Raw genomic sequence first — 22,022 nt, 5'->3', positions numbered from 1 at the left:
TAGGGTTTGGAGGAGCGGGAATTTTCACCAGACCAAGCCCTCAGTTCCCCCACCCCCTCACCTCACCTCTGGAGATGGCTCGGTAATCAGGGGTGCATTTACTTGATGTGTCCTGATCCCATTCTGAAATGGATGCTGGCACTTTCTGGTGCCCTCTGCACGCTTACCTTTCCCATGCTCCAGTTTGTGGGGTAACTAACCTGTGCCAACTGTTTGAAGTTTAACAGGGCCATGCGTAAACTTCTGCTGCTTTACAGCTCTCCCTCCTGTTTGCAAGAAGAAAGTAGCATGGTCAGTATCCACTGATGGATTCCTTGCCACAGGAGAGTAGGGAGGGGCAGAGGAGAACATGGTTCCTGCCTTATTCTCGGTCAGTTAACATCCGTGCTAAGTGCAGTGGGTAATATTGTTTAGGGTGAGTGACTTGACTATTTGTTGGCACATTTCCGGTTTTGATTCTCCTCTAAATGCCCATGCCCACTTAGCCTAAATCTAAAATCAAGTGCAGGAAGTCACCCTTCTGTTCCCAATGGACACTGACAGATTTGCCCAGTTGGTCGCATTCACTCCTTGGATTTATGATACTAAAGCTGGTTTCTTCAAGCGTGGTGTGTTATTCATCGTTTTGTGTGTTTGGCGCTTTAGACAAACGAGATATCACAGTTTAGTAACACCACTCAATCAAACAAACCATCATGTTATGAATTTGTCATGAGTGGGTGTCACATGCACACATGTGAGAGTCAACACTACGTTACAGGCACGTAAAAATGTTTGATTATGACTGCTTTTATTTTGTTCCTCCCACAGGTCTTTCTTTGTCCTCTCGCCTATTTTAGGTTTGAGCTTGTGCCTATTGCCGATTTTTGCAATCAGGCTGTAGGAATCTAGGATTGGGTGCACGTTAGTGTGTGTACACCGTCCGTTTTCCTTTTTCTGGTCTTGATGAAAACCTGGGATTGACCTTTCATAGGTTGAAACATGTAGACCAATCACATAGATACTCACGGTCATAATCACCCACAGTATCTTTTCACTATTTCTAATATTGTCCAGTTGCTTGCGAATAAAGTTTTTTTCAACAAAGTTATACCAGGAAAATTTCTAACTTCACTTTCCTTTTTTTGCACCAATCACTCAAAAAACCAGCTCCACTGTAGTTCAGGTGTCGCAGCACACCTTGGTGACACTCGGTCATCAGGGTGGACCCCGATGATGAAGCATGTCACCAACCAGGTTGGTGAGTGAGGGTTTTTTTAAGAAAGGATAATACCCCTTTGGCTCTAAAACACATCCCATTCAGAATCTCCTCCAGATTCCTATGGTGATACTACATTTTTTGTTATATTTATACTGTAATACAGGGGACTTGGAGTATATCCCTTTCACATATGTGAAAAAAATCCTTTACTCTCTCTCTTGTTTACACGTGGCTTCAATTCTAACCAATCCTCACATACCCATTTCAGGTACAATCCTGGGAAACAGCCATCTTCGTGCCCTACCGGGCCTGTCCCTTCTCCACCTTACCCCACAGGCAGTAGGGATCTTATCTTATCTTATCTTAAGTGACATTTATAGAGCGCACTGACACCATAAGTTTCCTGGCGCAAGAAGAAAGAGTGCAGGGATTGTGAGGAAACAAGCTAACCGGTTTGGGTGAAAAGACGGGTTTTCAGAAGCTTCCTAAAATGTAATAGGGAACAGCTAGACTTAACTGACAGCGGAAGGGGATTCCATAGTTTGGGGCCAGGTGGGCAAATCTGCGGCCGCCAAACTTTTTAGTTTTTACTTTGGGGGCGACCAGCAGGTGGAGGTGAGCCGACCAGAGATTGCGCGCAGGTCGGTGCTGCGTGATCAGTGTTTTGAGGAAGTCGGGGCTGGTGCAGTGAAGAGACTTGAAAGTCAGGCAGCCGATCTTAAAGGCTGCCCTTTGTTCAACTGGTAGCCAATGCAGTTTGCGCAGCAGGGGTTTCGCAGACTGCCACTTTGGCGTTTTGTGGATAAGTCTGGCCGCCTGGTTCTGCACAATTTGAAGACGGCGGAGCAGTGATTGTGGGAGTCCATGGTATAAAGAGTTCGAGAAATCGAGGCGGGATAGTACCAGGGAGATGACAACCTAGACCAGTGCCGCATGCGGTAGTAGATGGACTATTTTACGAATTTTGCGAACCTGGAACATGCAGGCAGAAATCACAGCCCCTACTTGAGCCTTAAGAGAGAGCTCCGTGTCAATGACCACCCCTAGGCTCTTCACCGAGCTTGCAGGGGCGGGGGGGGAGCCCAGCTCCTTGGGCCAGAACTGAGGGCCCCAGTATACTGGGCTGTTTCCAGGGAGAATAAGCTCAGTTGTTCCGGGATTTAATTTCAATTGGTTGTGGTTCATCCACTGCTGGATACGGATCATGACCGTTTGGAAGCTATTAGCAGCATCAGGAGAGTCGACAGGGAAGGTGATCTGCAAATCATCAGCATAATTAAACACTGTGATATCCCACCTCTTGAGCGAATGAATCAGTGGCCGGGGGTATAGGTTAAACAGGAGGGGAGAGAGGGATGAGCCCTGAGGGACTCTACAAGTCGTAGGTGTCTTGGCTACCGTATAAGGGCCCAAACGCATGGCTTGTGCTCTGCCGACGAGGAAAGACTCAATCCACTCGAGGGCAGGACCCTGGATGCCGGCCTGTCCGACACGGTGGAGAAGGATGTCATGGTCCACCGTGTCGAAAGCAGCCGACAAATCCAGAAGCACACGGGCCTGGGGTGTCCCTTTGTCAGCGTTCCCCCTCAGGGGGTCCAATACAGCCAGGATGACGGCCTCGGTGGAATGGGTCGGCCTAAAGCTGGCCTGATTAGGCTCAAAATAGCATGAGCTCTCGACAAAGCTTGAAAGGCACCGAGTGACGTGGGCCTCGAGGAGCTTGGACAGGTAGGGCAGGAGGGATATAGGACGATAATTGGAAGGATCAGCGGGGTCCGCACCTGGTTTCTTCAACAGAGGCACTAAGATGGCCTCTTTGAAAGAGCTGGGAAATGTGCCAGTATTAATGGAAGCATTCAGCAAGGGTAGTATATGATCCGGCAGTTTGAGACAGACATCCCAGAGGACCGAGGGAGGGCAGCAATCGTTGGGAGATCCTGATTTGACCCGGGCCACAAGCTCGGCTAAAGTGTTGGGGTCAAGGGCAGTGACCTGGGTAAGGGACAGTGGGTTGGTGAGAGAAGTGTCTGATGACCGCGCATGGGTGAGGGGGGGAATGGAGTTCTTGATTTTGACAATATTCTCAATGAAAAAGGAGTTAAGGGCGTCGCAAGTCTCTTGGGTTGGGGTATGAGTATGTAGAGCTCTGTCATCCATGTTAAGCTCATTCATAATCTTAAAAACTTCCAGTGATTTATTATGAGCGGACAGAATTCTGTCAGAGACATGTGAAGATTTAGCCGAGGAAATCGCACTTTTATATTCTATGTGGACCGCCACGAAGAGCAGACTATCTGAGTCGGCGTAGTTACGGATCAAAGCTGTTAAAGCAGCACGGATTGGTAATCAAAACACCTGACCAAGTTAAGCCCCCATCCCACAACTGGGGAAGGAATGATATAGGGTATTATTATGGTAATACAATTTATGATAATATTGAAATACCTGACATGGGGTAAAGGTAACCCCACATTCCACTATCCTATAGGTCGAGAACCTTAACAATAGAAGCCAAGGTGTCTTTCAAAATTCATATGTCGACATCTAATGCTGCGTGTCATTATTGTGGCACATTGGTTCCTTCCCTCTGCATTGTGGATACCTCTCCAGTGACTCTTCTACTGGCCAGCTTAGTCATTTTCGTAATCATTTTGCAGACTAAAACAGTGAGAGATTGACGCCTGACTTCTTGCATCCTCCTCTTTCCATTGACCCCTGAGTCTACAGGCAACAACTTTTGGAATGATCCGGGCACAGATACAAGTTTCGCCCTTCCAAAGGCGGCACACTGTCATTTCTACTTAAATGTTCAACCAACAGCTCTAGGAAATAGGAGCGCTGTATGATGAAGGGAAGGGAGGATCAGTGACTGCGACTGCATACGCACTGGCCATTGATCCTGATCCAGTGATACATCAAATTACCAGAGCGACTCATAAATCCTCATAGGGGGATCTTCATTTTGGAACGTTGTCTATTTCTCAAAGCAGTGCCCAGTAATTCAGTATCACTAAACTAAAACAGAAGATATAATACATTTTTACAACTAACCCATTAACTCTAATTGATCAGAGCAAGTAATGATACAGATCAAATGTAAAGCATTTACATTTCCAGTATCTTTTTTTTTTAATGTCTTTCAATCCAAGATTATCCCAGCTAGTGTTGCACCAGATTGGAGGGAACTGGGTACTAGGATAAACCTGGGGATGTGGGAGACAGTGTTTCTCTAAAAGGCACCCATCACCAGTATGGTGAGTGGGACCAAGTCCCTTGTGTGCTGTGAAGGGGCTCGCTGGAAGCACCAGAGTAAGAGCTGTAGTAAGCACAAGAGATGCTGGTGATCCAGAATGCTTCACTTGAAGCAGTGCACCAGAGTAGGAGCCACAATAAGTGCAAAGGATGCTGCTGATCCAGAATGCCTCGCTGGAGGCGCCAGAGTAAGAGGTGCAGTAAACACAAGAGATGCTTGTGATCCAGAATGCCTCAGTTGGGACTCCAGAGTAGGAGCTGCAGTAGGCACAAGAGACGCTGGTGACCCAGAATGCCTCACTAGAGAAGTCATAGTAGGAGCTGCAGTAAGCACAAGAGATCCAAAATACCTTGCCAGAGGCGCTGAGTAGGAGCTGCAGTAAGAGCATGGGATGCTGCTGATCAAGAATGCCTCGCTGGACGTGCCAGAGTTGGAGCTGCAGTAGGCACAAGAGACACTGGGGGTCCAGAATTCCTCACCAGAGGCACCAGAGTACGCGCTAAAGTAAGCGCAAGAGACGCTGCAGATCAAGAATGCTTCGCTGGAGGCACCAGCGTAGGAGCTGCAGTAAACACAAGAGATGCTGGTGATCAAGAATGCCTCGCCGGAGGTAACAGCGTAGGAGCTGCAGTAAGCACAAGAGATGCTGGTGGTCCAGAATGCCTCGCCGGAGGCAACAGCGTAGGAGCTGCAGTAAGCACAAGAGACACTGGTGATCCAGAATGCCTCACTGGAGGAGCCAGAATAGGAGCTGCAGTAAGCACAAGAGACACTGGTGATCCAGAATGCCTCACTGGAGGAGCCAGAATAGGAGCTGCAGTAAGTGCAAGGGATATTGCTGATCAAGAATGCCTCGCTTGAGGTGCCAGAGTAGGAGAAGTAGTAAGCGCAAAAGACGCAGGTGATCCAGAATGCCTCGCTGGAGGTACTAGAGTAGGAGCTGCAGTAAGCCCAAGAGACGCTGGTGATCCAGAATGCTTGAACAGAGGGACCTCTACTGGTGAGTGCACATGTAAAAGGTACCTTGGGACGCAAATTCTGCAACAGTGGTCCACATGGACCACTTTACTTTGTGCCAAGACTTGATATGGGAACTGTCTCCTCTTGATTGTGAATAGTGCCTCCATGGCCACCATGCACTGTTCCTCCCAGGAAGGAGCTCATGAATTGCAAGCCACGGATAGGCGGCACTACACTGACACACTTCCAAACATGAAGAGGTCCACTCGGCCCAAATACCTCAAGTGAGCGCAGCACGCAAGAGCCAGCAGGGACAGGAGGCACTGATTGTGGCCACCAACACCCAGACAAGAGGGTAGGGCATGAAAACTCAAACTGGCTTTGGAAGGGAGAAGGACCTTGACTGAAGACCCTCACAATTACACCCCTATGGCACAGGGAGGCCCGAAGCGGAAGCGGAACCAGACGAATGGCCCAAATGAAGGCAGTACACAGAATAAAACCCAAACCCGCAGACTTGGGACACAGGATGAAAAACAAAGCGATGGGGTCTCTAGCATGGGGTTTTACAGCACAAAGCTGATGTGGCTCCTCTGAGACCATAGGAAACATCCAGCAGTAAAGGGGGAATGAGGAACCACTGGAGGTGGTAGAATTGTCCTCTAGAACTAGTGCACCATTGTGGTGCTAGTGTTCCTGGTCTGCTCCCCAATATTCCAGGCAGGGCACAAGTCCTAAAAAAAAAAGTGGGGGGATGCTGACGTCACGACAGGAAGTGACGTCACGAAAGGTGGCTTGCACCATCAGTTTCATTGCCTTCCCTCGCTCACCCCTTAGATGCGATTGCATCAGAGAAGCCAGTGAGTGAGCAGCGTTCTAAATGAGCTCCGATTTTGCCCCAGAGAGGCCAAAGAGTGAATGTGGGGCTCCATTTGCTCCAGTAATCAAGCTCCTGGTAAAATAAGTGGGGGGACGCCGTCCACCCACGTGGTACCCCGACTCGAGCCCTCCAGGTGTGGACTTCCCAACGGGCGGAGGGTCGAAGAGCACCCCATCACACCAGGGGAATCCTGACTCTACATGAGAGACCCGCTGATTACGTGCATAAAAGATATAAGGTTGTTAAAAATACATGTGTTGCAGCTCGAGTGTCAATAACTTAAACATAACCAATTCATGTTCCTCTCTTCCCGACGTGGGCTCCGCGTCAGGAAGGGACGCCCCATGCCATCCCGTACATAGTGCCAATATCGGCAACACTCCCCATCCCTCCCACAGCAATACTCTGGAAAAATAATCAGACACAACACATTTTTTAGTGGAGAAAATCGCTGCAGGTTTATTTGCATAACAAATATGCCAACATGGTGAGTTATCTTACTGGCGATCCCAGGGCAGGCAGCCCCTCGCCGCTTGCCCACCTGATGAGCTAAATACCCGGTGGCCCTCGCCAACCAGTGTTTGTCGATTTGGGGGAGGGGATAGCCCCTCCCACTGGTGGACCGCCAGTCCACCCCCTTACTCACACCCTTCCCAACTCAGGGGGGCAGAGAGTTGCAGGCAACCCCCGGTTGCGCAGGTCCACAACCGCCCGAAGGAGTAACGGGGTGCCGTCGTTTCTCCAGGGTCCAACGTGAGGACCTCCCTGGGGATTTTTAGCTTTCGCACCCTTAGTGTGCTCCTGGCGGGGGTTACCCTTCTGTACCTTACAGCCTCTGGATCGCCCTGTAACTCCACCTGCAACACAAAATAATAAGTTAGTGAATCACACCCCCCTGCCTGTACGCCGGGTACGCGGTGGGGAGGGGAAACGGCGTCAGGGCAGCAAGAGAAAAGAGGGTGATCAGTGGGTGGGAGAGGTATAAGTACACTCCCCCGCCCTCTCCTGCCCGGAAGTGACGCAGGCCTGGGGGACCCTTGCGATTCCCCCCAACAATGGGAGGCTAACAGTGTGCCATCCTGTGGCACTAAGTGGGGCTGCCCTCTTAGGAGGGCCCCTGCTCTGTCTTGGTCCTTGAATATAGAGCCACTGTGCTCAAATCTTATGTGTGACCTATGTGCTAGCATTCTATGTGATGTAACTGGTCACATATCACCGCTCCTGACACCCACAGGAGGGGTTTCTGTTAAAATGTGGCGCAATAATGACCGATAGTTGGATTACCTACCCAGTACAGTAATGCCATGTGAAAGTTCCCCGTCTGACGCCCAACCACAGAGCTGCTCGAAAACGTCCCACACCGTAGGGCACCCGGACGACTACCATGCTGTCCAACAGGCGCTGAAAAGCGTCCTGCTGTTCTTACACTATGTTACACTTTCTGGAGGGTGCTACAGTGGTGTGTACTCCGTGTTCTTAGCTTGTCCACATCCTTGGATGACTCCCCTCTGCGGACATTGCCTCAAGCTCCCTACTACAAGGAACTCAAACCTGCATGCCAACCTCAATGGATGATCATTGCTCAAGCCAATAATACTAACTGACTTCTGAGGCTGAAAAATGTGCATAGCTCCTTGTGCTGCTGACAGGCGATATGCGGCCTCTGACCTGGCACAAGCTACATAAATCAATCGCTTTTTAGCAACGTCTGTGCACCACATGTAGATGACTTACAGACAAAAGAACATTCAAGCAATAGCCCCCCCCCCCGCCGCAACTGCCTGCCCAGCCGAAAAAAGTGATTGTCCAGATATATACAAATGTAACATTACACCAACAGCAAGCCAGGACTATTCTCATTGTCAATGGTTGTTCGAACATGAGTTAAATAAGAACAACTATGGCTTTGTTGTGAGAATATTGAAAAGGCTTCCAAGACAGATTTCAAGCACCAAACCAGTGACCAGCACCAGGCGGGGAAATCACCGGCTCAGAGCTCGCCTCAAAGACACCGAAGCTTCCAGCAGACACTGAGCGTAACGTGATGCAACACAAGCCAGAAGCCCTGGACAATGCGTAGTACATTCTCAATATATCAGCAGGCAACCACAATCCCGCGCACATCCTCGACTTCGCAATGACGAAATCAACATAGGGACGCAAAAAGTGTTTCCGCACAAGCTCCCTGGCACACGTCACACTCCTTACCCTGGTGACAGGAATTGGGGGCCAGGAATGTCATAACAGGCTGTTGTGAAACGCCGAAACCGAATCCTCTCTCATCCGCGCACCCGCGAACATGCAATCAAGACAACACGACCGCCGGGGAGGAGCACAATAAAGCCATGCCACAACTACGCCGTCCCGTCCACCAGCACAACCGGCCCCATGTGGCCAGCGGCTCCCGTGGGGAGGAGGGGTAAAAGTGGCCAGCATGATCTGCCCGCCACAAGGAGCACTGCAAGTACCAAATGAACCGTGCTTCCTATGTTTAAACCAGGGAGGTAAGCACACGAGGCAAACCTGGACACCACTGCCCCCACCGAAGCGCTCATCGGGCCCACTAGCTCCACCCCTTCTCAGCGCTGGAGCAAGCTGGCATCAGATAACTAGATAACTTGTCCCAAGCTGTCTGCAGCCCCAAGGGGCTGAGAGTAAGCGTGTCGCAAGGCCCGCTGCCACCACAAAATCAAAACCCCTTGCCATGGGCTGCATCGCCTCTTCCATGCCCTCAAGGCATATATTTATTCTGAAAAGGGGTCTTGTCCTTACGGGACCGAGTCGGACAAATATAAGTGTAATCAAATAAAGATGACTCGGGCTCGGTTTTGTTAAGGGCAGCTCTATTTATTTGTGAGAGCCCTACAGCATCTAAATAAACTTCTCCTTAGATGTCTGCATTGATCCACAATGATTTCATTGTTAAATTTGTATACATTTATACAGTTTCAATATCCAAGTCTTGACTCACCATAGTACATATAGATATCATGTGTGATTAAAACAATTCAAATCTAAACAATAATACATAAACAAATTAATTTCAGCGTACTTCATGCTGTTCTAAATACACATTTACAGTGAGTACACCAGTAATTTTTTTGAACAAACTATCAGTCCCATGTATTGTATTGAATCTTTCTGTTTTAAGGACTGAAATTGCGGGGAGCAATATTTTGTGAAATACAATGTCCTTGTGGGACCCTCTGCGAAAAAGATGAATTTTAAAAGAAACAGCCGACGCGTTTCCAAACCCGATAATAATTTGTCGGATTTTTCATCAGGGCTTGACTGGGTATCTATTGGAACATAAAAGGGGAATATTTAAATGTTTTGACCGTCACCTATGTGCTTGTTACATACTATCTATGTGGGGATGAAAAAAGGATTACCTCTATCTTTTAAAGTTACTTTCTTGCGATGTCTTTATACTTGTGACATTTGTTTGTGGGAAAACACCTTTCAGGTCTGCAATTAAAGAAGTGAATAGCTTCTATTATCATTGTGAGCCACACTTCCTCATCTTTTATTTTGACGGCACATTTATTCAAAACTCACTGTTTATGTTGCGGTCTCCATGAATGTGAGCGATTATCTGCTACCAATCGTTTGAAGCCTGCGGAGGCTGGGGTGGCGTTTATCTGTTAAAAATTACAATAAGGCCATTATAGTCTGTAATTAATGTGCGCTCTGACATTGAAACTGTATAAAAATATGCAAATTTAACAATGAAATCATTGTGGATCAATGCAGACATCTAAGAAGAAGTTTATTTAGATGCTGTAGGGCTCTCAAAAATAAATAGTGCGGCCCTTAACAAAACCGAGACATCTTTATTTGATTACACTCAAGGCATACAAGCATGCCAAGATATGGGTTGTGATCCATTCGGTGATTGTACCTCACACATTGGCTTTGCTAGCACCATTCGCTAAGCAACTGGCCTAACCCTCTCTGATACATTCATCCCAGGGCACCGGCTGACTCCGCAGGCCACCCTGGCCTCCCGAAAACCTGTGGTCTCAGGCCTGGCCAAGCCACAGGCCCACAGCAAACAGCTCTCCTGTCCTCCCATAAACCAGGGAACCAGGCAGCACACTGATGGGGCAACTGCCAGATCGGCCCAGTATCTCTCAACAAACGGGTCAGGGAACCCAGGCACCCACAACAAAGAGGCTAATCGGCCCAAACTTAGGCATTCACTGCCCAAGACTACTCAGTGCTCCTCCCCAATTTCTTCTCTATAGCGCATGGCGGGGCACAACCCCACGGTGCCCGGAGTCACTGGCCAAGATGGCGCTGCACAGGTCCTACAGCAAGATACAACACTAAACAACCCACAACAAAGTGCGACCTCCCGCTGACCCGTGTGCCTTGTCATTGACCGGAGCGATACAAAAGGGGATAATGGACGGAGCGTTTGAGCAAATCAAACACTCACCCCAGTCAACTGATCTGGGTTTATTCAATTACCATTCTTTAGCTCACTCTGCCACCCTAGTCCAGACATGGCCATATGCAAATCAGTCTGACCCTGTGCCTCGTGGAAACAGTCCAGCCCGAACTGCCAAGCCATGTCTTCCCAGGACCGGAAACAAGCATCCTGCGACTGGTTTTGGATTCATAATCCTCATCAGCCAGGCTAGCTTGAATCCAGTGGCAAAGTGAGCAAGGGACTCACGTCTGAGCATACCCTGCCAACTTAGGGCGAACAAAGCGATACAAAAGGGGATGCTGGACGGAGTGTTTGAGCAAATCAATCACTCACCCCCAGTCAACTGATCTGGGTTTAATCCATCACCATTCTTTAGCTCACTCTGCCACCCCAGTTCAGACATGGCCATATGTAAATCAGTCCGAGCCTGTGCCTCATGGGAACAGTCCAACCCGAACTGCCAAGCCATGTCTTCCCTGGATCGTAAACAAGCATCCTGAGACCGGTTTCGGATTCATAATCCTCATCTGCCAGGCTATCTTGAATCCAGTGTTAAAGTGAGCAAGGGACTCATGTCTGAGCATACCCTGCCAACTTAGGGCGAACAAAGCGATACAAAAGGGGATGATGGACGGAGCGTTTGAGCAAATCAAACACTCACTCCCAGTCAACTGATCTGGGTTTAATCCATCACCATTCTTTAGCTCACTCTGCCACCCCAGTTCAGACATGGCCATATGCAAATCAGTCTGACCCTGTTCCTCATGGGAACAGTCCAGCCCGAACTGCACCATGCCATGTCTTCCCTGGACCGGAAACAAGCATCCTGGGACCGTTTTCAGATTCATAATCGTCATCAGCCAGGCTATCCTGAATCCAGTGGCAAAGTGAGCAACGGACTCACGTCTGAGCATACCCTGCCAACTTAGGGCGAACAAAGCGATACAAAAGGGGATGCTGGACGGAGCGTTTGAGCAAATCAAACACTCACCCCCAGTCAACTGATCTGGGTTTAATCCATCACCATTCTTTAGCTCACTCTGCCACCCCAGTTCAGACATGGCCATATGCAAATCAGTCTGACCCTGTGCCTCATGGGAACAGTCCAGCCCGAACTGCCAAGCCATGTCTTCCCTAGACCGGAAACAAACATCCTGGGACCGGTTTCGGATTCATAATCCTCATCAGCCAGGCTATCTTGAATCCAGTGGCAAAGTGAGCAAGGGACTCACGTCTGAGCATACCCTGCCAACTTAGGGCGAACAAAGCAATACAAAAGGGAAAGACCGGAGGCATATTAGGGCCCAAACCCAATGCACAGTAAAGTTTTTAATAAGCAAAATCACACCTCTGCACCCTGAGCAGTTAGACTTTACCATTCATAAAGAGAAGAGAAGAGAAGAGAAGAGAAAAGTAGAACACATTGGGCTTGCAGTAACTTCATGGTGTACAAACGGTGTTAAAGGTTAAAGATGATGGACTGCGATTACTTCAACCGCTCCGTCCAGCAATTATGGGTAAGTCAGCACGGAGACTCCTCCGCTTGCCCCAGACCCCTGCCTTTCCTTGTCCAAAGCCTCATCGGCCTCCTTCATTCCCCCGCAGCCTACACCGGCCTGTCTACAGCGGATCTACAGCGGATCCCTCGTTGTCACCGGGATTCACAGCGGATCCTTGCTGTCACTAGTAAGACCTTGTCTCACCAACTTAGCAAGACCCCTACCATACCCTCCCACCCCACCTCCCCCCCTCATCCCATGCCCCACACCTCGTCATCCCTCCCTTCGCCCGGCTCGGCACCGCCGCTACTAGCGCCTTCCCACACGAGCTGCTTGCCTTAATATACGATCTACCTTTCACTGCACACAGCCTCATGGCGTTTTTACCACCCGCCAACTACGTGTATGACTGACTGCTTCTTCACTCCCTTTCCATTAGTATACTCTCTCCCTACACAACCCCACACGGTTATCTTTCACTTCCTCCGCTCCCCATCAATAGAGACACCGGGCGCTTATAATTCACGGTCCATAACCTTCCCAATCTCAACATTGTGCCTGTCAGATATTACGGGTCACTCAGTAACTGGCAGTACCCGACTCCTCTTCCAGCTAGCCACTCTCCACCCCAGTCGGTGAGCAGTCAGCCAGCCTACTCTACTCCTTTTCCCCCCCCGCCCCTGTTCCTCCCCAGCTGCCCTAGGTCTATGTGCCCACCGCCTGCTGCCATATAGCAGCCTTGGTCCACACGCCCTAGCCTCATCTTTTTCCTTTACCCCCATGCACAGCACTGTCTTCAACCCATCCTTGTCCTGAAGATGATCCCGAATTTTGTGGATCGAAACGCCGGCGACACACCAGCGCAACCATAGGCGCTTCTTCACAAAGTGGTTCACGAACAATGAAATAGAATTGAAGTATAAACATACTCGCTCAGTCACTCTGAACCACACTGTGATAACCAATCACTGTATATATATCTACACTAGTCACCTTGTGCCGTCCACGCTGCTCACACTGTCAATTGAGCAGCTACCTTGGTTTTCACTCACAAACCACGAGCACCATGTGCCACTTGGGTTAAACCAATTATTTTCATTTATGTATTACAGTGCTGTTACAACTGTATTATCCATTTTGTTTCCTTACCAATTTACCTCAAATTGTTTATATAAATGATGCCAAGAGCACATACTATAACTAAATAGAGTCTCCTTGTTTTTCCTTCTGGATAATGTTGCATGCATATCCTTAATAATTGCCAATGAATCATACCAGTTGGGATATCCCTTGTTTGTATTACATCCCTGAAAGAGCAGTACTGCTCCATTACTGCAGGACAAGCCGCATAACTCAATCAGCCCGAAAAACAATCAAAGCCCATCTAATCACGGCACCTGCCTCTAGGGCTGGGGGGGGGGAACCCTGAGGGGCGCTCACCTCGACACCCCCAACACTGCAACCACAAGCAAAGAACTGCCCTGACTCACTGCACAAACACCAACTTGACCTGCGGCACGACGCGATCCGGCCGCGGAGCCGACCTATCGCACGACCAAACGGCATCAGGGCAGCAAGAGAAAAGAGGGTGATCAGTGGGCAGGACAGGTATAAGTACCTCGCCCACCGCCCTCTCCTGCCCGGAAGTGACGCAGGCCTGGCGAGTCCCCCCAACACTGGGACACTAACAGTGTGCCATCCTGTGGCACTAAGTGGGGCCGCCCTCTTAGGAGGTCCCCCTTCGTGCGCCCGGGGCAGCCCTGCTTTGGCTGCATCCTATAGTGCTGTTGGCTTATCCTGTTCTCAGACAAATGCAAATTATCTCTGTTTTCGTGCTGGCTTTGACACCAGAGCATGGTGGCTCTCCAAAATAAATCACTACAAACCACATGCTCGAATATGGTCTCAGCCGAGATGTTAAGAAAATATGAGTGGCAGGAAGTGAGTCAGAGCAGAAGATAGAAACTGAAGAAAGACAATGACTGGCAGCAGCTCTGTCTATCTTGTTTGACTGCTTGCTTGACTCAGAAGATGCCACGCACAAAAGAGACATTGAGGAGAATCTCTGCTCCGTCACCTCCTGCGTGGTTCCTTCCTAAAAAATTCTGGAACTATGACAAATGTGAGATTCACGCTCGCAGCCTTGCTTCTGACCTATGCATCAGCCAGAACCAGCAGCGTTGCTAATAATGGTGCAGCAGATGCAGTGGCACCGAAGCCCAGGGGTGTGAGAGGTCCACTTCACCCCATTTGAAGCTTTTCTTTGCATCCAACTGAAACTGAGGAGGCCTATCGTCTTTGCTTACATTTGGGCTCATGACAGTCACCCTTGCTGAGCCACTGGCTCGCTAGAACATACCTATCTGCAAATGTTCTGTGCATAACTTAATTTACCGGAATCCTCTGGGCAGGCTTCATTTCCCAGGATCCTCTTGGTGTCTCTCTTGCTCTCATGTTGTTTATTCAAAGGATTTGTAAAGCACTCACTCAGGTCTGTAAAGATATCAGAGAGCTAAGGTAGGCAGGAAAGAGAGGTTACAAGTCATTGCGTCTAGAACTAAGGGGAATATTTGTAATATGTTTGCGTAGGGCAGCATTACAAGTCTTCAAGCTGCACTACCCAACGTCAAAAGAAAAGGGCAGGAGTACGCTCAAAATAATGCGCATTCCTGTCCTTTCTGCCAACGCCGGTGCACAACCTGCAGCTGAGCGCCAATGCAGGCACCCTTGCACCGTGGTGGAAGGGTATCAGGGGGATATTTACAGTAAAATGGTGAAGCGTGGCGATGCAAGCAATGTAGCTATGCGAAGCTGCGTCATTTCAAAGAACACAGAGATGCGCTATAATAACAGAAACACTGCTCACCCCTGTGCTCTCTGCTCCGATGCAAAAAAAGCTGCTTAGTGCCAGCACAGGCGCCTTTGCACCGTGCTGCAAGGGTGCCTGCGTTGCAGGGATGATTGTTTTGTGCAGGAAAGGACACCTTCCTGCACAAAAACAATCATTAATGGCATTTTGCTCCTTCTGTGAGGGCTGCAGAATGCAACACACATAAAAAAGCAAAAAAGAGGAGAACTAAAAGTATTTCTCCTAGTTGCACCACATTAATGCCTCTTTTTGGGTTTGCGCTCTGCCTCAGCTTTACAAATCTTTGTAAATATGGGGCAGTGCAAAATAGGAATGGATTTTGCGTGGGAACGCCCACAGCAACATCAATTGCACTCCCCTTTGCCCCAGAAAACTGCCTTGAGGAGGGCCATATTGAAAAGGCAGCATGAAGCCACGCAAAGTGGCTTAGCACTGCCTTGTAAATACGGAGCAGCGCACAGCGCCAACAGAGTGCTGGGAAAAGTGACACTCTGATGGCGCAATGCTCTTGTATATATGCCTCTCTGTGCTGTTGGCATGATTGTTTTTGTGCAGGAAGGGTCACCTTCAAAGGAGATGTTTTGCTTGTTGCATGTGTGCTGCAGAATGCAGCACACGTGGAAAGGGGAAAATACAAGTAGAAATGTAAATATTTCTCCTCGTTACACCTGCTTTGGGAAGATGTTGGTTTTGGCACTGCACTGCCCCAGATTTACACTATTTTGTAAATCTGAGGCAGTGTCAGAAACCATGGGTGATGTGTGTGAACACTCACAGCAACACCCATTGAACGCCCCTTCTACACAAAATAAGGCAGTGCCTTGCTCCATATTTACAAGCCCATGAAAAGCCACACAGGGTGGCTTTGCGTGGCCTTGTAAATATGGGCCGGTAAACTGCGCCTCTGGAGTGCAACAAAAGTGTTGCTCCAGCAGCGAAAAGCGCCACAGGGGCATTGTAAATATGCCCCTTAGTGTCAATAGGGAGATAGGCAATGGTCCACTCATGTTGTTGGCTCTCATAGGTTGAAAAATGCAAATTCTCCTCTCTGTTTTCGTACTGACTTTTACACCAGAGCATAGTGGCTCTAAAAAAGAAATCAGCACACGCCACATGCAAATAAGGTTTCAATGATTTTAGGAACTTCATTTAGTCTGATGCTAGTAAGAGGTGGACTTAAAAAAGCTGAGAATATCTTTTAAGCAAGTATATATTACACATATTTTTTTAAACCAAAATGTCTTGTCCAACGCCATACCTAAAAAAAACACACAAAGTGGGGCTTTTTTGAAAACATTTCCAGCACTGCTTTTAGTTCCTAATCCAGCGCTACTAAGCATTTAAGTTGAATTTATGATTCCATAGCTAAACCTAACAAGCACTGGCAGAGACAATCAGTCTTGCATAGCAATTGTCTATGCTAATGCTTGCAGAGTTGCCAACCATCATCCGCCAGTACTGGAGTTCCCAATGAGTGTTTGTCGCAATTTGAATTTGATTTACTTGTTTACATGTGTTCAGGTACAACAATAATAAGGCATATATAAAAACATTTAAAGATGGCTGTCCTGAGCTTTTGCTATTATCAATTCATGTGAGGTTCAAAAACACAATGGCAAAGTCAATACCAGCAAGCAGCAGTGGGTGATTTGTGGTGGGCAGCCATGTTTGTTGTGCCGAGGCTCCAAGGTGGAGCTTGGATGCAGGAGAAATACAAGGGTGCGACAGGAGAGTTCAGGCCTGGAGCCTAGAGGGCCAGACGTGGCCTCTGCTAGGATAGCACCATGTGCAGAAAGAAATCTGGCACCCTCGCTCCTGCTGCTGAATAAAGGAGGCAGCAGTGGGCTCTTCTTGTGTACAGCAGTTTCATGCTCACGAACTCACCTAACCGGATATACAAAAGGATGAGCTCTTCAACGCCTTTTAGTCGAGATAATGTCACCAACCCTACTGAACTGATTTACAGTAAATGTATAGTTTCACGTCACACGGGTGTACCTTCATTCAGCCGTAGCGAAATTGTTATTGAAACTCGAACGAGAAACACGTCTTTCCTGGTCCTCTCCTTTCTTACCCATGGATGAATTAGCAAGAACCCTGCAATGCGGGCGTGGCAAGTGAATGTTCAACTTCATAAAAAGTGGCTTTTAAATGGAATCGGCTCCTTAACCACGGCCGGAGAGTCAACATCGCCATCTGTATGACATTTATACTCCCCAAAAAACGAACATTGAAAAGGAGCTAAGATGACTAATAGAGCAAAAGTAAACTTAAGTTGCATCCTCTAGCTCCTGTCCCATTCTCAGTTTACCAGGTCATAGTTAACGCCGTCTCCTGTTGTAGCTTGAAAAACGTGAACTGAGATATCTGTGAAATACATATTAACTATGATTATTAGTCTGCAAATGGTTGTAGGATTGCATCAATAAGTTATTCGATTTACACTAAAGAGCAGTAGTAAATGATGGCTATCTGGGTGCATGATGGTGTGTTGCATATCCTAGTGTGTGTGTGTGTGTATATAAGGTGGTAATGAGTGTTTGGTTGGTGGTTGGATGTTTTATGAAAAGTGTCTTGTTTGATGGTGTATGTGTCCATGTATGGTGTTGTCTTTGTAGGTATTTGAAGGTAGGAGAACAAATGTATGTTAAGGAGTGGGTCACAGGGGTCAAAGGGGTTTCTGTATAATCACCTGCTACAGTGTAAATGACATGACATAGGTTGTGCATATGTATTATAGTGTGTGTATCTGTTTAAGGTATCGCCTGGTCACTCGTGGTGTTGAGTTGAAAGGGGACACCGGAGCGATCGTATTAGGCTATTTTGACGCTGGAAATCGTTTGTAGCAGGAAATGTTTATGTCGCAGACTGAGATGTTTCAACTTGTTTTATTAAAGATTTTTCAACACTGTGGACATTATTCGGCTCAACTATGGAAGGGCGCTAGACTTTTTGGAGGATAATATTGACAAATGGCTGCGGCTGCCGCTATCTATGATGGGACGCATTGCCATCGTAAAAATGGTGGTACTCCCCCGTTTTTTGTATCTATTTAATAACATCCCAATACTCCTGACTAAGGTTTTTTTCACACAGCTGCGAACGTTGCTGCTACGGTTGATATGGGGAAACAAAACCCCTCGAGTCACGTGGCACGTTTTGACCCAGCCCTATGAGAGGGGTGGCCTGGGGGTCCCCGATTTTTACCTGTATTTTTTGGTGGCACAGTGTTCCTTCGCGTATCCATGGTTCCACCCAGATGCACGCATATTATACTTGAAACCAGAGGCTGATCTGGTACTTCCACACACCTTGGCAACACTGCTCCCGAAAGGATTCCCACGTGACCCCCAAGACATCCAAACCGTATCATCCACATGCTGGGCGTGGGAGAAACTTTGGAGGGTAATGAAATTAGACATACTCTACTCCCCACTCCTTCCTCTCCCCAATGCTCACTGGCTCCCAATCACTGGTGAAACGGTAGTCCGACATACACTCTCCAAGTACGGCTTAAACACAGTGGGCGACTTATTCCCAGACGGACATGCCTTTAGTCTGTCGGAAGACCCCCGTTTCCTGGATCGCAACTTCATGGACTCCTTTGTATTGTCCCGACTGCGGTCCTTGTTGCGAGCTACATTTCCTACCTTCCCGCTGGCCCCTGAAGAGGCACTGCCCCTGACTGCTATCATACAACATCCATCAGGGGCACACATGGTCACCAAACTTTACAAACTCAGCATCGCATCCACTCCCGCAGCGGATGCGAGGGTCCGCCTGGCGTGGGAAAGGGATCTGGGGAAGCCGATCTCCGATGAGGAATGGGCCCAGTGCTGCGCTGTAACCAAGAGAGTGTCATTAAACACCCGGCACAAACTCATTCACTTTAAATTCCTGAGGCGTCAATATCATACTCCTGCTCTGGCCCATAGGATAGACCCCACTTGCTCCCCTAAGTGCCCTAAATGTAAGGCCGGGGATGCCGATTTTGCACATTTATCATGGACTTGCCCCCGCCTACGTGATTACTGGCTACAGGTACACAACACATTTGGTAAAATGCTAGGTATCCCCCTGACCCCTACCCCCGAGATTGCTCTGTTGGGCTACGTAACGAACTTTCCACAAGCAGTTCTTAGACTTGCAACGCTGGGCTTCTTGCTAGCTAAGAGAGAAGTGGCCTTGCTTTGGTGCTCCAAGAAATGCCCGACGGTGCAGGGTTGGCTAAGGAGCCTGGCCTCCGGTAATATCAATAGTATTAAATACTCCTCCACCATCCCTACATCATCTAGACCCTTGGACATTTGGGGTCCATACCGCACTTACATTGCTAAGCTCACAGCGGAGCGTCAGGAGCGACATGACAGTCAACTGTACCCAGAAGGAGTGGGCTAAAAAGTGAAATTGTCGCGCTTTCTACACTGTGATTGAGCATTAATTGCATATGTCGGGTGGGAATGTTCATGGGACTGGGACTATTGGATAGCTGTGATTCGTCGCCGTGGACGACCCCCTCCTCTATTGGTTTACCATTTTTTACCGGTGTGTGGGCTGATGGGCTCAGTGTCATGTAATGTACGATGAGATGTGTCAAGAATTTTAGATTTTTTATTGTTTCATGGCTGATGATCTTTGTGCGCTGTTTCTGCAAATGTCAAATAAAGGTCTACAAAGAGGATGGAAAAGGAAAGACACGCGATATTTAGGTCTGGAGTTCGGGAGTTGTTACCGTTTCCTGAGGGACAGTAGACCAAATGTGATAACTTTTTAGCTAGGTTCAATGTTGTACGTTAAATAATAGAAAATTAGACCTCAGTGATCCGTATTAAGATAATGCTACACCCATAAGGGGGACAGTGAGATGCCGCCGCGCCCCCGGGATGGTGGCTACTGGGCTGTGTGTTACGGCAGATACAAGGTACTACAGTAAGACTGCGGGGATGTAGGCCAGATGCTGTGTAATGTGAGTAGTTATGCTATGAAGGTCTTAAAAAAAAACAAAAAAAACGATTTTTGGCCACTCTATCTCCGCATACCCGCACTTTAAAAAGAACTCTGCTCACCTGCTGTTCGAGCGGGATCTATTACTGTACTCTCTATTTAGCGTCATCTTGGGTGAGGATTTGCCACTTGGGGCGCCATTTTGGTGAGCGCACTAGTGGCAAGGGGAACACGCTTGCTTGCCTATTTAATCTTGGGCAATGCAAGCGCGCAGCGTGTGCACGCAGCGGGCGCGCTGATGGCCCCCGTCTGCGCCCATCCGCGCCCGGACGTGCCTAGTGCTAGTCATGCTGCCCGTTTGGGTAGAGAAGGATGCCGTTTTATTTACACAAGGAAACAGCTACTGGAATTAGGTAAGAGGGCACATATTGACACCACCTATCAGGGACCCTTTGTGAATGATGCGAGTATTATTAGGAATAACACCTTGAGATGCGGGCTGATCAATAGTCGGTCGCTAGTTAAGCACTACGCGGAAATCTCAATGTTGATTGAAGACATGAATCTTGACGCATCGTTTCTAACAGAAACTTGGATCAGAGCCGAGTCCGCGGTAGAAATAGGATTTACCTGCCCTGCTGGGTTTAAAATCCTGCATAATCCAAGAACAGGGGGCAGAGGAGGAGGGGTTGGAGTGATATTTAGGGAGGAGCTGAATTTCGCCCCCCTAAATGTTGATGAGGGAGACAGGATTGAATTTATGGGATTCTCGCTGCAGGAACCTAAAGGCTGCCAGTTTCCGGGTTTGGTCTGTTACAGACCCCCAGGGAGTGCCACTCAGTATCAATATTTTTTAGATACCATCACCAATCTCTCCCAAGCACATTCCAGAATGATTATCCTGGGTGATTTCAATTTGTGGGGGAATGCTGACTTGGGAAACTATTTGAGAAATGTGAATCACACCTGCGCTAAATTTAGCCTCCAACAACTAGTTCAATCCCCGACCCATCAGGGAGGACACACTCTTGACCTGCTGTTCGCTAATGGTATGGATACTGAGGTATTGAATATTATACCTCAAAACTGGACAGGCCACTACTTAGTTCATTTTCAAATCATGCTATCTGGTTTGAGGGACCAATCCAAAACTACTGCGGCCTATCGGGAAGGCAGGAAATGGGCGTTGATAATCTCTTCTGTGCCTCCGCTACAGTAGAGGTGAATTATAACACTTACCAGAAATATATTATGGATGCTTTGGATCAATTAATCCTGGTAAAAAAAAAAGAACTAGAAATAAAATCTCAGCACCATGGTATAACGACGAACTAAAACATTTACGTCTGTTATGCAAAAAGGCTGAGAGAAAATGGAGGAAGAGATATCTAGAGGGTAATACGTTAGAGCTGAGGACGGCACAGACTAAGTACAAGATATGGATCCTAGAATGTAAAGCAAACTTTTATGCTAATTCCAATTTACAAGCCTCTAATGGGACCAAAGAACTTTTTAAGATAGTCAGGGATATCTCTGCTCCAACTTGCTTGAGTAACAAAGTGGTGGCCTCCCAGAAATTATGCGATGAGATCGCTTCGCATTTCCAGGATAAAGTTGGGAAGATCGTCGGCTCCTTTGCGAATAACAATACTGCTGCCCAGATCCATGATATACAGGAGACGGAAGGGGTTTTGGGTCAGTTGTGTATCCTGGATAGCTTTCAGATTTTTACTGACCCTATTTTTAACACCGTTGTGCAAAGCATATCCTCAGGATCCCCACTTCACCCTTTGCCTCAGAAAGTGTGGAAGACCTATGGCCAAACGACTTTTCCCTGGCTTCGACAGATATGCAATCAGTACCTGGAAGAAGGCACCATTCCGGAGGGATGGAAGCAGGCGGTGGTAACACCCCTGATTAAGAAGCCCTCCTTGGATAGGACAAATCCGGCTAATTTTTGACCAATTTCTCTGCTTCCCAT

Source organism: Lissotriton vulgaris, chromosome 2_1, assembly GCF_964263255.1.
Source record: "Lissotriton vulgaris chromosome 2_1, aLisVul1.2, whole genome shotgun sequence".
In the NCBI taxonomy this organism is placed as follows: Eukaryota; Metazoa; Chordata; class Amphibia; order Caudata; family Salamandridae; genus Lissotriton; species Lissotriton vulgaris.
This window is presented reverse-complemented; position numbering follows the sequence as displayed.